General features: G+C 30.1%; 1 protein-coding gene across 1 annotated transcript in view; it reads right to left on the bottom strand.

Moving 5' to 3' along the window:
- The window catches only part of LOC119631390 (Ig-like and fibronectin type-III domain-containing protein 2), a 117,408-nt gene that overhangs the window by 59,694 nt on the left and 41,657 nt on the right, over positions 1–16,057 (bottom strand). The window contains exon 2 of the mRNA XM_038023545.1: positions 3,951–3,998. The gene's annotated coding sequence lies outside the window, so the exon portion shown is untranslated. The remainder of the gene's footprint in view (positions 1–3,950; positions 3,999–16,057) is intronic.

Genomic DNA, 16,057 nt, shown 5'->3' with positions numbered 1-16,057 from the left:
TATCGTCTAAGACTATCTATCGCCTTTATTGAAAACTTTACCGCACTTGGCATTTGAATCGACGACCATTGAGTTGTTAGTCGCGATCATTTCTTCGATGTAAATTTATATAACCTCTCTCTCATTTGGAAATCTCGTAATGCTTTTTTTTAAAGATTATGTAAATTTTCATAAGGACAAGTCCAAAAGACATCAAATTTTTAAAGCGAATTAACAATAGTTTGCATATCAGTTCACTTAAAATATGCTCCGTTAAGAATATGTCCGCCATATTAGTATCGTTATAGATGTATTTCCTCGATAGCCCCAACCATGCATTCATTGTTCTGGACTTATAGCAATAAGCTTAAACTTTAAGAGTATTTTTTATTTTTTTTTTTGTAGAAAAAATAATCAAATTCTATACTAATGAGATGAAACCAAAAAGCGTGCTAAATTTCAATACTAAATATAAAATATTACCTCATCAAAAATTTAATGTTCAACTTGTTCAGAATTATTGAAAACGAAACTTTTAATCATTGCGAAATTCTATTTGTTATATATGTCAGTTTTAAGATGCTGCTTGTTATTGGTTTTATTTATTTTTTTTTTTTTTGTAGAATCTTCTAAGCACTTTTTTTTTAATTACTATTAATAATGTGTATGTTAATAGCAGCAATCGTAGAATGAGTATTAGCTTCTTATATGTAGTTCTAGGTGCTTTAGTCGCTTTCTTTGTTTAAAAACGTGCTATTGCCAGTTTACGATAGATACCTGTTTTATAATATAATTATAAATCATTAAACTGGTATTTTTTTATGTTTGAAAAAAAAAACAATGTTTTTTTTTTTATATTCACATCAAAAACTTATTCCTGAGGTAAATGTTTTAAAATATTTATAATAAAATAAATGATTAAATTTATGAAATTCTTGTCAAAAAAAAAATAAATAAATAAAAAATAAAACACAACATTAACCCCGCTCTAATTGATATATGAAACGTTTTAACGGCACAATAGCATTTTGTAAATATTCAAATTAAAAAAAAAGAGAGAGAGAGAGAGAGACAGAGAGAGAGAGAGTGATTATGAAGAAGGAATGTGTTGTTTACTTACTTCAAAATACCTTAAATAGCTTTATCTTCTTAATTAAATTGCGCAAACGTCTTTTTCCCCAAAATTTTCTTTCACGTATCTATTATTAGTGCTCAGCTATTTTCCATATTCCGCATCTAACTGTAAACTATGTTTGTGTTATCGTTCCCAATCTGTTCACGTTTGCTTAATTTGAATGCAGGCATATATCAAGTTCGAATCAAACTCGGCTGTCATCTCTATTTAGATAGAATTTTATTCGCATCTCATCTATTCACTATCGATCTATGCCATTCTCGATCCATTATTTTTCCTCAATTTTCAATTTAAGGGAAGTGATAAAATCTACAACACGACTAAATCCACGCCTTTTTACTTATATACAGTAAAAGTTCCTTATTCGCGGTTTCACTATTCGACCCAATTCTCATATTCGCGGCTATAAATTTCTTTATTCACGGATTTTTGGTGACTGGTTCCGGAATTGTTTTGTTTCTGTAGATGAAACTTATTTAAAAAAGACAGAATTTAGACTTTAAAGCACTTCTAGTTTCGGACAATGCACTAGATTATCCTCGCGAACTTGAAGCTATGCATCCAAAAATAAAAGTGACATTTTTACCCCCCAACACGACGGCTTTGCTTCAACCTATGGACCAAGGAATAATCCAAGTGTTTAAACTCTATTACATTAGACGAACCTTCGAAATCATATTGAATGCTATGGAATGTAATCCTGATACGAGTGTTATGGAATGCTGGAAGAAATTTGACATAGCAAAATGCATCGTAAACATAAAAGAATCATTGGAAGAACTGAAGGCACACACATTGAAGTCATGCTGGAAAAAACTGTGAGAAGAATCTGTGCAAGTTCAAACTTTGACTGCAAACATAGCCGAAATCGCGAATGGAATGGACGAGATGGGTTCGAACAGACAGAATCAAGTGACATTTAGGCATTGCTTGAATCGCAAGATGAAGATTTAACTGAAACCGACTTGGAAGAAATGTTAAATTCACCGTCCATTGAAGAAGAGGCTTCAACAAGCACTGGAAATGTGACATTTAATTTGAAAAATCTTAGCATAGGTTTAGGAATGGCAAATGACCTTGGCGATTTCTCTATGAAACGAAGTCTTATTTTTAAGAGGCAAATTGCTAATGCGACTGCTGCGTAGCAGTCTGAATTGAAGGAGCTTTTTAAAATCTGCCAAGCAAGAGAAAATTACAAAATTCTTTAAACCATTGCCTAAGCCTTAAGATAATTAATCAAAATGTTGAAAAACTTCAATTAAATTGTTTTTTTTTTTTTATTTTGTCACTTACGAACGTATCCCCCACGTATAATTCCATATAAATTACCATTCCGTATTCACGGTTTCTGTATTCGAGGCATTTTTTATGGAACGTATCCCCCGCGAATAAGGAACTTTTTTTTGTATAATTAACCGCATTAAGACTGTTAGTGACATAAAAAAAAACCAAAAAAAAAAGAGAAAATTATTGCCACAATTTCTCATACCTTTCACATTCATATCATATGTCGGTATAGCAGAGATCGTACCCAATGCTTATTATAAAAACAAATAGTAAAGTCATTTTAGTTAACTAATAAATCGAATGCCAGGTACGAGTATAATGAGTATCCAAAAGAACTATAAAACTTTCTTACCTATTTTTTTTTTTTATGTATGTTATGCTTTGCTTCTTTATTTTTTCTTTATTATTTTCGTCTGTTATTTTCCCTTTATTCTTTCTTAACTTTGTAAATAAATTCTCAAGCCAGTGTCTATCGCTTAAATGCATTTAATTTCTCGTTTTGAGAAGTTTTGCTTCGCTGAGCTTGACCTTGTAACTAAATATAATAAATACGTGCTGTTGTAACTAGTTTTCGTTAGTGCTATTGCTGCTGTTGTTGCTGTTGTATTATCACACACTTACCCACATATACTTTATTTAACACAAACATTTGCGAATAAGTAAATAAGCATTATGTAAGCGTCAAGTAAGCGTGCAAAATGATTAGAATTTGTTTTGTATTATATTTTGCTTTTGTTTTGTTTTGCTTTTTTTTTTTATTTTTTTATTTTTTTTTTTTTTCTTTTTCGTATATAATTATTTGCAAGTATTTAAGTGAAAATGTAAATTATACAAGAAGTTTTCCAACACTAGGTGGACCAGTTCCTTTTCGGATCATAAAAAAAATAAATAAATAAATAAATAATTAAAAAAAAAATAATATAAAAACTTTCAAGCATTGTTTTTATATATATATATATGCACGAGTTTACTGAGCTGGAAAGTAAGCGAAAATAATGAATCATTTTAATTAGGTTAAAATATGTTTTAAATGTTTTCTTAACTTTTTAATTCAGCAGCAGAAAATTTTATAAAAACTATTTGCAGCAATGAAATCATAAAATGAAATCATTAAAGTTATACTTGCTTCATCTTAATGAATGAATTATTGATCGAGAATTATTTATTGTTAATGCAGAAAGATTTCTTAAATAAATATTTTTTTTTTTTTTTTTTTTAAAAGTATCCGATACTCTAGGCAGTTTTCAACTATTAGACAATATGGAATGGACAATATGTATATGATCTTCCATGGGCTATTTTTTTATTATTATTTTTTTTTATTTTTTTTTTTTTGCTTTTCCTTATTAATACGTCTCACGTCATTATTAATAGAATTTTTATCATTGTAGACTGTATTATATTGATATCATTACCAAATTACGATGTTTTGCCTAATGCAACAATAATTTACAATTAAAAGCTCTGCTTACTGTGAATTAAATTCACCATTGTATTATATACATATATATAGGGATTATTAAATTTTAAAATAAGTAATTTTACTTACTCTATAGTGTGTGGTTATATAGGCTTACAAAAATCCGCGATATCTCACCTGAAAATACATTAAATAATATATAAATTAATTAAAAAATTATTTAAAAACGAAAACGAAGGCACTTTCAATATGCGAAAAATGTGACGTCTTTTTTTAATCTCCAAAGGATGAGGAATATATTCATTTTGTGACAACATTTGCAGCGTACTGCAGAGATCCCACAAAGTATATATATATTCTTGATCAACACCAAGTTTTGAATCGATTTAAGCATGTCTATCTGTTCGTCTGTCTACCTAACTGTGTTGCATCTGTGTGATAAGCACTCTCCTGTTCTCCTCGAAAATGACGATATCGCCTACATATGTGCAAAAAAATTTATTAATTACCTAAACTGTTCAAACCAGTCGCCTTCAACACCCATACACCTATGGGACAACAGCTTTTATTTTCAAAATAAGAAAAATCAGCCACGCCCAATCCATTTTTAGTTATGACATATAACATGAATATTTAGGTCTTCTAATTTTTGCGTCTTTTTTTAAGATAACGATGATGGGTATAAAAGATTAGATTACATCCGTATAGAATTTTCTTACTTGTCTTGTTATTATTGTCATCATTATTATTAATTTAGTCAAAGAAATAAATTCAAAGACTAAGTTCTTTAAGCACTAGTATCGATGGCTATCGGCTATCTTGAAAACTCTGTTAGTCGAGATACTTTCCCTATTTGGTCACGTAGGCACTGAATCTATCATGTAGCGATTTCTGCGAGGAAAAAGTCCTCTATGCGAAAGGCTGACGGATGGATCGGGGTACAAGCGGATATTTTTAAATCCTTAGTTGATCAAAACTACATACACTCTTCAAGGTTTGTGATGTGTATTATATTGCAACTGATATGATAAACATATTTGATATATTCTCATCTTTTCGATAATGCATTTAAGAACATTTTGCGTGCATAAGATAACTTTTCCATATTCATTCTAAATTACAATAATTTAGATAAATTACCCTTTGTATAATTATAGCTTAGAAAATGTATTCTGTTAAGCTGCTATTCGTTCGCATAGCCCCAATAAATTCTTACAATAATTTTATTCAGACAAAAAAATCATTGATATGTGATGAAGGAAGCAGTAAAAAATCACAGTGTTCCACATAATTGTGACACGCACTTTTGTACAAAAATTTAATCAAGGAAAGTGAAAAAATTGAAGAAAAAAAAACTACATCCTTACTAACTCGCTCCATAACTCTTGCTCTATTTATAATTTCTTCTGTCAATAAAACTTTGATTACAAATTTTTTGCAAATAACTTTTCTCTCTTACAACTTCTTTGCAACCTTTTCATCATTTCTAAAGCACTTAATCATCGTGTTCTTTTCATTTTTTTTATTCTATTTTATTTTCTATCTCGCATCATCTAGGAATGGTGATATATTAATCATACCGTATCGTTTGTAACAATCAATTTCGATTATCTACTTTATTGCCTCTTACTTCTTAATATCGTGTCAAAATTTTAATATAAAAACGATTTAACATTTGAAATGATTCGAAGAAAATTCATGAATATTTCCTTGTAATTCACTAAAATGTAAGGGGCTTCTATTAAGCTATAATTTGCATATTACCTACAATAATAAAGACTCGACCACGACTCGATAGGAATGCCTCATATTAATTTTTTTCTCGCATTTTTTTTTTTTTTTTTTTTTTTTCTTAGAAAAAGTCATTTTCCAATTTGTGAGAGTTTTATGAAGTAACACTAAACCGAAGTTTCACACATTTCTTTTAACACCAGAGAAAAAGTTGCCTTTTTGCCAAAGGGTTACTTGTGCGCTTATTTTGTTATAAAAGCAAATTTCATTTCCTCTGACATGTCGAATAAGTTACAAAGAAAACAAAATTGAAACTATTGCAAATACGTCTATCTTCTTGATACGAATCTTGAATACTCGCACTTGTTTATACATGAAAATTTTATCATTTTAATTCGTTATTGCTTGCAATTTGAATGAATTATGATATAAATTTTTTGGAAAATTTCAGGGTCTCTTCCTATTCAATTTCATTCTTTCACGCAATGATTTACTGAGAAGAGTACACATGAGAGAATTTCCAATTTAGCGCAAACCTTCAGAAAGCTCTATGCAATCTTCCGATGATGAATATACCTATAAGTAGAAATGAAGAAGCCTGCATAGGCAAAACTTAAACCAATGGCATTTCTGACACGCTCTATACACAAACAAGAATTTCACTGCACTCCGAATTCTATATAAAATTGTTCAAATTCTTAACTATAGATATATTATCAGATTTTGTAAGTGATGCCAAGTTTTTGCATTACGGATAAAAACAATCATGCCAATAGTAAACAAAAAACAGGTCTTATTAGAAAAGAAAAAGAGAGACGAAACTAATGAACTTAACGGTACATAGTAAAAAAAAAAAAAAAAAAACTCATTAAAAAGGGACTAGAACAAGGTACACAAAAACTTGGCTTATCAAAAAAAATATTAAGATAAAAAACAAAGTAACAATAAATATTTTTCTATTAGCGATTTATTTAATCAAGTTCGCAATAATATGTAGCCTGTAACTTGAGTTTATTTATTACGCTTTTCTAAGATTTTTAGATAAGTCATAATATCGTATATTTTCTTATATTCTATATATTCTCTTAGTTTCTATAGACTTAAATTGATTATATTTTCAAGTTTCACATCTCGAAATTAATCAGATACGTAAAATTTCGGTTTTGTTAGACAGTTGGTTGGTTCTGATAAGTACGCTCGGAGCCTTGCGTTCATATAAGATAAAATTTTGAATATTATAGGAAAAAGAATAAAAACGATAGAATTATTATATCCACACGCTATGATATGAAAGTTAAAAAAAAAAAAAATTTATATATATGTATGTATTGGGATTCATAAGGTATGTATAGTAAAACTTGCCAATCTTTTAATCAAATTAAATTTTTAGAAAAGGAATTACGTATGTGACTATAGGAAGAAAGGCACTATTATAAGAAAAAAAAAAATAAATATATATATAAAAATCTGTTGCGAGTTTTATTTTCTTCAAGAGCCAAGAAAGCAGTTTCATGGGTAAAAACGGAACTTGTTACACGCGTATATTTTTCTAGGCTGTTACACGCACACACACACACACACACGCTACGCTGTTATACACAAACACCTGTCGAATATGTGTGTAAAACATAAATTCTTTTGAGCCTGATTTTATTCCTTGCGCTTATGTTAGGTATATAGCCCCGCCGTATGCAATATAAGTATATATGTGTATGTGTGTGCAAATGCAAGAAACTCAAAGTAGCTAAATATAGTAGTTCAAAGTCATTCAACATAGTAAATCCACGGTTGCTCTATATAATACATGTACGCATGTACATGCAAACATCTACTACTACTGTACACACAATCACATGCACTTATATATAATAGCTTATAAATTGGTATGCTGGTATACCTTTATATATAAAGCACAATCATACAATCATATTCTTTAAGTTAAGCATATGTGTTAGTGAATGTTTACCTTGATACAATGCGAAAGATATGTATGTATGCATAAACAAGCGTAGCACATAAGCATAGGTATATACTGCATGTAGAGTATGTTTGCTTACGCCTTAGTGCAATTTGCAAGTTTTTTTCTCTACAATAGAAAAAGGCAAGAGCAACGGCAGAGTTCACAAATAATATAGTGGCACGAACACCATTTACCCATCAACCATTATTGGCTTAAAACCAACATAACAAGACCTCAACATATTTAAACAATTTAAAACTCATCTTAATGGCTTTAATAGTTTAGTGCATAAAATCAAAAAGATTACAAAACAAAACCTAGCAGCGTATAAGTTGTTGTTGTTCTGTTTAGTAGTTAGTTTATACCTTTTTTTTTTTTTTTTCTCTTTTTTTACACTATTTCATTGCAGCGTGCTCTGGATTTAAGAAGAATAAGTTTCAAAAAACCATAAGTAAGAACAATTGGCGGCTGCCATTGTTACAATAAAACAGCAACCTTAGTCTCTTTTATTGTAGCTTAAGGTTTAAGTTTTTTTCCCCGCTTTAATCCGATTTAGTAACGTTTTAACTATTAAACCGAGTATTATTCACATTTTCATTTTACATTCACCGTAGACATCCATCCACCTAGCTTGCATAACTTGGGTAGCAAGCGTTATCTTTCGATTTACCTTCTTTTCATTTTTTTTATTTTTTTTTATTTTTTTATTTTTTTTATTTTTTTTTTTCTTGTACTTGAGCAAATGTATATCCATACATATGCATATGCATATAGAGAGGCGGGCGTGAGTTCATGGATGCATGTGTGCTTGTGCATGTATAATCCTTCATATTATTTGAGTAAAAAGATGGTTGAAAATATATATATATATATATATATATTATAATCAGCCCAGACAATGGCAGATAACAAAATTGAAACTGAAACCTTCATGTAAATATGAGACCAGCTTTTAAATTTGCCCAGATTTAGATAGATTTTAGATTTTTTGTCTTATGTTTTTTCTCTTACGAACCGTATTGAAACAAAAAAAAAAAAAAAAAAGGGAAAGAAACTTATGGTTATAAGTCGCATAAGAAGTGAATTTTTCTTAAGCATTAACAGTTAGCATAAAATATCAACAGGAAAAGGGAGATTGTTAAGGCAATATTAAAGGATCAAATAGAAAAAGACTAACACAGTGAACAAAGTCGTTTGCAGTGAATATCTTAACTTTTGCTCATTTATTTTAATGAACATTTTTCGAATAATTAAGTACGTTTGTTTATTATCGCCTTAGCGATAGAATAGAGATCTCTAAAGAGCAAAATGTTACATCGATGTACAAAAATATAAATCAAAATGTAGATTATTAATTTTTTTTTTTTTTAGTCTTAATTGTATTTAATTTTATATGTTGTCCTATCCAGTTTTCTTCTGCTTTCTGCTTCGTGCAATAATGATGATGACGATTAGCGCGTTTGTATTCTAGGTAATATACTAACGGTCCATTTACAAACTAACATAATCGAAAAGGAAAGTATTTATAACCGAATAATTTATTAACGGATTAAAAATTATTAAAACAGTCGAACACTGCGAATAGTTGATGCAATTTTTGCTTAAAATATCCGTCACAAGCACCGATCAATGAACTGACGCGTTATCGTGCAACTAGCGACAACTTTCTTTCTCTTCTTCACATTTAATTATTATTGTCATTAATATTTCATTGTATGCATTATATTCTCGTCAATTATATGCAATTGAAGGTAAATCAATTTCATGCTTTTGTTTAGTAATTTGCACATATTTAATTTTAATTTAATTGAATCGCTAATATAGATGAAATTTCTGGCATTCGTACAAGTCCGTTCCTTAAAATGAAATAATCGCAAATTACTGAATAAATTATAGAGTAAATATATTTTGTACACTAACTCATGGTAAGTAAGCAGAAAACTAACGACAGTTTTTACATTCACAAAAATAAAGCAAAAAAAAAAAATATATATATATATATATAATATAAAAAAAAAAGATGGAAAGAAAGGAGAGAACACTCTTTAATTAGTTTACCGGGAATAGAAGGTGAATGCGTAAAGATAATGAAAATATAAAAAGAACAAGCTGTTGGACAACTTAACTGTCTCACTAAAGGCAAAATATATATATGCAACATTGACTGGTTAATGGTAAGCTACTAGAAAAGAAAGAGAAACTACGTTAAAACCTAAACGACTTCACTTAAGTTTAGATAACGGAAATTATTTAAAAGCTCTGCACGAATAAATATATATACATATATATATATATATATATATATATGTACGTGCATATGTAAACGGAAACAACTACTGCTCATACTACTTCAAGTTGGAAGATTTACGCGAACCCTATTTCGTATGAAACTTAATGTACAGCTTAAATTAACAAAGTAGAGTAAGAGGTAACTCGTCGTAAATAGGATATTGAAGTTGTTTGATTGCATTCGTACTTGTGCAGTTTAATAAATAGTAAATTCTATCCGATAATATTTCTATGAAGCTAATGCCAAATGAAGCCAAATGGTTTGTTGCTTATTCTCGTTAGAAAACCAATTTGACCATCTAACTAATTAACTGGTTAAGAGATATTACCTTTCTATTAGACTAAATTACAAAGAAGTCAAAGGACATAACGTTAGTTGAGCATTGCTTATGCCGATTCAAGCAACATAACTGATAAATTAAACACTGCGACCGCAGAAGGCATTCTCGATAAGACACTTAGTACATGCTTTTATTTTTCTAAAGTATTGCAGGGCGGAATCTTGATACCGGAAACATGAGAGTTTACCTACCGGGAGTCAGTGATCTTTTTTCTTTAAACTCTGCTTACATTTAATATATTTTTCAAGACTTTTTGTTTTTGTTTTCGTTTTTTTTTTTTTTTTTTTTTTTTCCTTGCTTATATACTTTACTGCGACAGCCACATTACAAACAAAGTTATTCCCTTTGAGCTCTTTTGCAACTGTGTTTGTTATCTAGATGCACGTTGCGTTGCCTGACAACAACAAAAAAAAATAAAAATCTCCTAAGATATATATATTATACATATATATATGCAGAGTATAGAAAGAAACGCAACAAATGTATAAATGTATTTCTTGGATTAAATAATTTTATTCTAAGCACGCTAAAAGCCTACATATATACAAATCCTTTTACATTAGCATTATCTTTAATAGTGAAACTACTAGTTAATTGTGGGTTCTTCTGATCTCTGTCTCGTTTCCCGTTTATAGCGCTTGTCTCTTCTATCATTTTATTAGATTCAAGGGAAACTCTTACGTATTTTCATTTCTTGATATCGAACAACAAAAGTGCATCAATTTTATGGTTCAATTTGTAAAAGGCCACACAAACATAATTTAAAATATATATGTCGAAGTACATCGAAAAATTGTTGATAGCGTGAAAATACATATCGTTCAGTTTATATATTTTCATGAATATTAAAAAATTTAATGTACTTATATTTCTAATGAGCAGCAAATATTATCTCCAAAAAAAAAGTGGACACTTGAAGGTATTCATTAACATCTTCATACTTTCTTATATGTTCAGGTATTTCCATACTTATATCTATTAAGGTATGCAATTATTCTCATCCACAACAAGCGCAACAGTTTAATTCAAATAAATTAGTTAAGAATTCCCAAATAGAGAGAGAGAGAGAGAGAGAGAGAGAGAGAGAGGGAGAGGGTTCTTTGTAAAATCTCGTACAGAAAATCTATTAAAAATGATATCTAACGTGTTAAATCACGAATTTTGCGTTCCAAGACTTGGTTTCAGGTAAGTTCGTGTGACTTATTTTCAATTGCAAACGCCATGGCCACTGTCGATTTAAAAAAGCCCAATAAAAATTGGATCATTCTTAAATTGTTTTGGGTACAATGTGATTTTTGTCGTTTCACTCGTAGACCCTTCAGATTACATTAAAGATGAAATTTGTTTGCTGTTGCGAAACTTGCAAACAAATTTTCAAATTCGTTAGACTATAAAGCGAAAGTATTTAGCGGAAAAATGATCAAATATTTGAGATAAATTCGAATTTAATCTCGAAAGTAATTTACATAAAACGCGAAAGAAGAAGAATTTTGAGTTTTCCATAAGAAAACAACGACAGAATTTTATTTTAAATCTAATACTTATGGATTAAGTTGTACGAAAAGTCATAACGCGTATTTGCGATTATAAATTTCTGAAAATAGTAAGGGACGAGTATTCAATGTTTCCGAAATCTTTCCAAAAAAAGTGGATTTAATTGAAACACCGATCATGATGACCTCGAGTAAGAATTAAAATCGAGTCGATGCCACTTATGCGATTCTTATGCTACATTATTTCCATGCATATGACGCACAAAAATATTAGAAAAAAGTACACTGTAATGCATTTGAATTTCTGTTAGTCGTATCGGCGACCAAAAATACGTCAACACTTTTCTCTCAACTTAATGCATGTGTACACTCGAAAGTTGAAACGGGAAGGAAGGAAAAAAAAAAAAAAAAACAAAAACAGAAGGAACAACAACAACAACAACATTATCGTCATTAGTGCATGCTATCTTCTTCTTTACTACTCCTCTTCTCTGTTTTATGTTGTAATTGCTTCCAGCCATTTAAAGATATTCATCTTCAAGCATTCATATTCATTCATACGTATCCCTTATACAGACTACACACACATATATATAAAGGCGTCCTTTTTTTTTTTACTCTATACAAATGAATAATAAAATAGCACACGTACATACAAATGCACTACACACACCATTTATTACTCAATACGGTTACAGATAAAAATGTTTATGTTAACTATAAAAGTTCAGTGTGTACAGAGGTGCATATAGTAGCAAATTCGCTGAATAATGCAAATGATTATAAATGATGTCATTAAAAAGACAGAAAGCACTGTAAGAAGAATTAGCTGAATATTTTCGAAATTATTTTTTCTGGTTTCTTTTTTTTTTTTTTTGTCTTTAGTTTTTTAAAATTTTAAATGAATATGGTATCGAAGCCAAGCTCAGCTAACCTATGCAAATTATGCACATTATGTTTCTCTCGCTCACTCTCTCGATCTATATATCTTTTTATCTTTTTTATCTCTTTACCCCTTTCTTCCTCTCTGACACCCTCCACATCCTTGTCATATTTCAGATAAAATTACGAAACTAAAAATTAAAGTAAAGAGTATCCGTACAAATAATGATGGAAGTGCTCGAAAGATCAAAATTTAAATTTTCACTGTGTGAACGCTTATTTTTAGAAGCGAACTTCTTGAAAGTGTTATCTTAAATTATTTATATTTTGTTTTGCATTTCGCAAATTGCAGCAAGAAATCGCTCAAGTGCGTTACAAAACGCAAGAACGTCCCTACTAAATATTTTTGCAAATCAATTTAATTATCCCATAGAGGTTTTTCGAAGGTAATGCGCATTAGAAAAGTGTTGCACATGTTGCATTACCAAAGAATATTTGCGTCAACAAAAGGGCAAAAGCATCTAAGCATATATTCGGCATAAAAATAAAATATTGAAATTTCTTAAGCGTCTTCTTGATGCACCAATCGTCACAGTAGTCGATAAAATCACGTCTAAAGCCAGCCTCCGGCCAGATGGCGGATTTCGTTCAATTATTAAATCCCCACGAGATCAAATGAAATTGTATTTGAAAATATAAACCCAATAAGCAGAGATTGGTTAGTATGTAAGCTTTGAAGGAATTATATGAATAAACGTGAACGTAATAAATATCTGAAAAGAGGAAAAGAGAATATCGACATTTAATTTAATTAATTAAATGATAAATGGTACAATGGTAAAATCCAACGGACCTCAGGGTACAAAGAATTATATTTGAGAATATATCAATTAATAATATTTTATAAAATGATAACAAATAACTTTGAGAGAATGAGATAAAAATTCATTTTGTATTGACAGCACACGTTTCTTTATTATTGCAAATTTCAATGTATGCGTGGAAGCGGATATTAAAGAAGACATGATAGCATGCAAACTACTTTTACATGATTTACTTCAAATCATCTTTTAGGGCAACGATTATTTGTCATTACAAGTTAAAGTTATTCACTTTTGCACTTTTTTAGATCCACTATATATAGATTATAGAACTAATATCATCATATTATACGAACTTGTATAAAGAAAAATAAAGAACGGAACGAGAAAATAAATACAATTAATTAAAAACTTAAAGCATCCGATCGGCTGATTACGTAATAAATAATACTTGATTTTAGCGGTAGAAGAGCTTTTCGATTTAGAAGGGGCCAAAGTCTAACGAGTTAATTCATCGGTCAGATGAAGCCCAGATCATAACTTTGCCGATTTATATCGCTTTTCTCATGCTTTGGACGAACTTCATCAGACCGACTGTCTACTGTCTACTATCACATATCATATAAGAAAGCGCTTTCAGCTGACATAAAAGAGAACACGTTGCTGTTTTTTCTTCCACTGCCTACCTATTGGGAAAATAGCTCTCTCATGCCTAAGTTTTCATGCAAAGTACTTAATATACTGAATTTTTAGTATCTTTACGATTACTGCGAATAATTATCGGAATATTTACGATATTCTCTAATGTAACCATTTCTTTTCTTCGTCAAGTGCAAGTGCGTCCCCAATTATCAGTATCCGTTCGGCGTTGTTCAAAGCTACGAAACGGAGAAAAGTTGCCATAACATTTCAAGCCAACGCTGCATTCATCCGGTATATTTTGTCTTCGAAGAGGCAACATTTTAACAATAATAAAAGTAGAGTCGCAAATGATTGAAATGACATGAAATCTTAAAAGACTTTGTTTAATGCTTGGCACACAGATTTAACACAGATTTTGTCGTGTGATATATTACATAACAGTCATTTAAGTGATTGTGTGATATATATATATATATGTATGTGAAGAAAAAGAATTTTCAAAGACGTCGTCTGAAGGAGCGGTTAAACGGAAAAATGAACTTGTTTAAAAAAGAATTTTCATTCCTGGCAATAAAAGTGAAGTTTTATAAAAATTTTCAACTCTCCGCCAAAATTTGGCGATTGCCAGAAAACCCAAAATATAAGGTAGCGGTCTGCAATAAATACACAATCAAATGATTCGTATCAAAGTAAATTATTATCATATAACCCACCCGGCGTCAGTTATTATTGTAACTATAAACCGAGGCATGATGAAATTAGGCAAATGGCAGATCTATCCCAAAAATTTTATTGTATGATCACCACTCACCATTCTAATAGGCAGAGATGCTTCCAAAAAAAGGTTCAATCAAATATAGCAACTGAACGAATCTTTATCTTCAAAAAAAAACTTGTGTATGTGGGTAACATTAATGAATGATCGCGTAAAAATTGATCGTTATAGAAGTGAAAGATTTTTTATTCAGGCAAACAGTCAAGAACTTATAACGAGAAACGTTACTTAGTTCAGGCGACATCAGCTTGTGTTCTCTATATCACTATCTAATTATTTTGGAATTTGTAAGAAAAAAAACAAAAAAAAAAAAACAACAACGAAAAGACTTATTGGTGTTCAGGTTTTCACAGATCTAAAAACATTAAAATGGATCACGGCCCGCTAATAAGTACTCTACACCACCTCACTTAATACCATTATTCTCATATAACGACTTCTAAGAAAAAGATATTATTTGAAAAGAACTAAAAAAAGTGGTCCGATCAGTACCATTTCCAACAGCGTTCGTCTTTGCGCCAAAACACGCCGATGTACCAAATTTCATGAAATATATTAAAAATTGCGACCTGTGGGTTAATCCCAAGAATCGAAGACAAACAAATAGGCGTAGAGAGATTCGGAAAGTGATTCTGAACTGACCGATCAACATCATCGCTATGAGGCTTACGTTAGTGTGCTCATTTCGACATTCGGCTTTATGAAAATAGATTGATGGCCATTGACCTTCCTACACTGCAAATAAGACATGAGCTATTGGATGTTGTATTCATTGTTAAATCCATTAAAGGTATAAGAACTTCCCCGTTTCAAGTCTCATTTAATGTGCCTGGTAGATTTACGAGGCGCTATAAAGCAATCTACTTGTCACACTATCGCACAAAATACCAGCTTCTCAGACTACTATATGTATATATTATATATCTATAATATATATATATATATATATATATATATCTATATTTATTTCACTCTACTAAATACTAATCTTTTATTGCTTAATCCTGGATACACGCCATCAAGGTTGCTTTTCTACGGATACGACGTTAACATCGCCACTAGTCCATAATTTGATTTGACACAAACTCAACTTTAGCTCATTTTTATTTATTCCTATAATAAATAAACGAAGCCATTTATTGCTTATTACGGCCTTCTCCTTACTGGTAAGGTACACATGCCTTTTATTTGCTTACTGAACTATTTCTATAACATTTTGCTAAAGTGTGTATAGATCTTCCTAGTAATTAGTCGTTGATTATTTTTTTTTTTTTTTTTTTTTTTTTTTTTTTTTTTTTTTTT

This window comes from Glossina fuscipes, unplaced genomic scaffold (assembly GCF_014805625.2).
Source record: "Glossina fuscipes isolate IAEA_lab_2018 unplaced genomic scaffold, Yale_Gfus_2 1, whole genome shotgun sequence".
Lineage (NCBI taxonomy): Eukaryota > Metazoa > Arthropoda > Insecta > Diptera > Glossinidae > Glossina > Glossina fuscipes.
The sequence above is the reverse complement of the archived record's forward strand: the minus strand, read 5'-3'. Positions and strand labels throughout refer to the sequence as shown.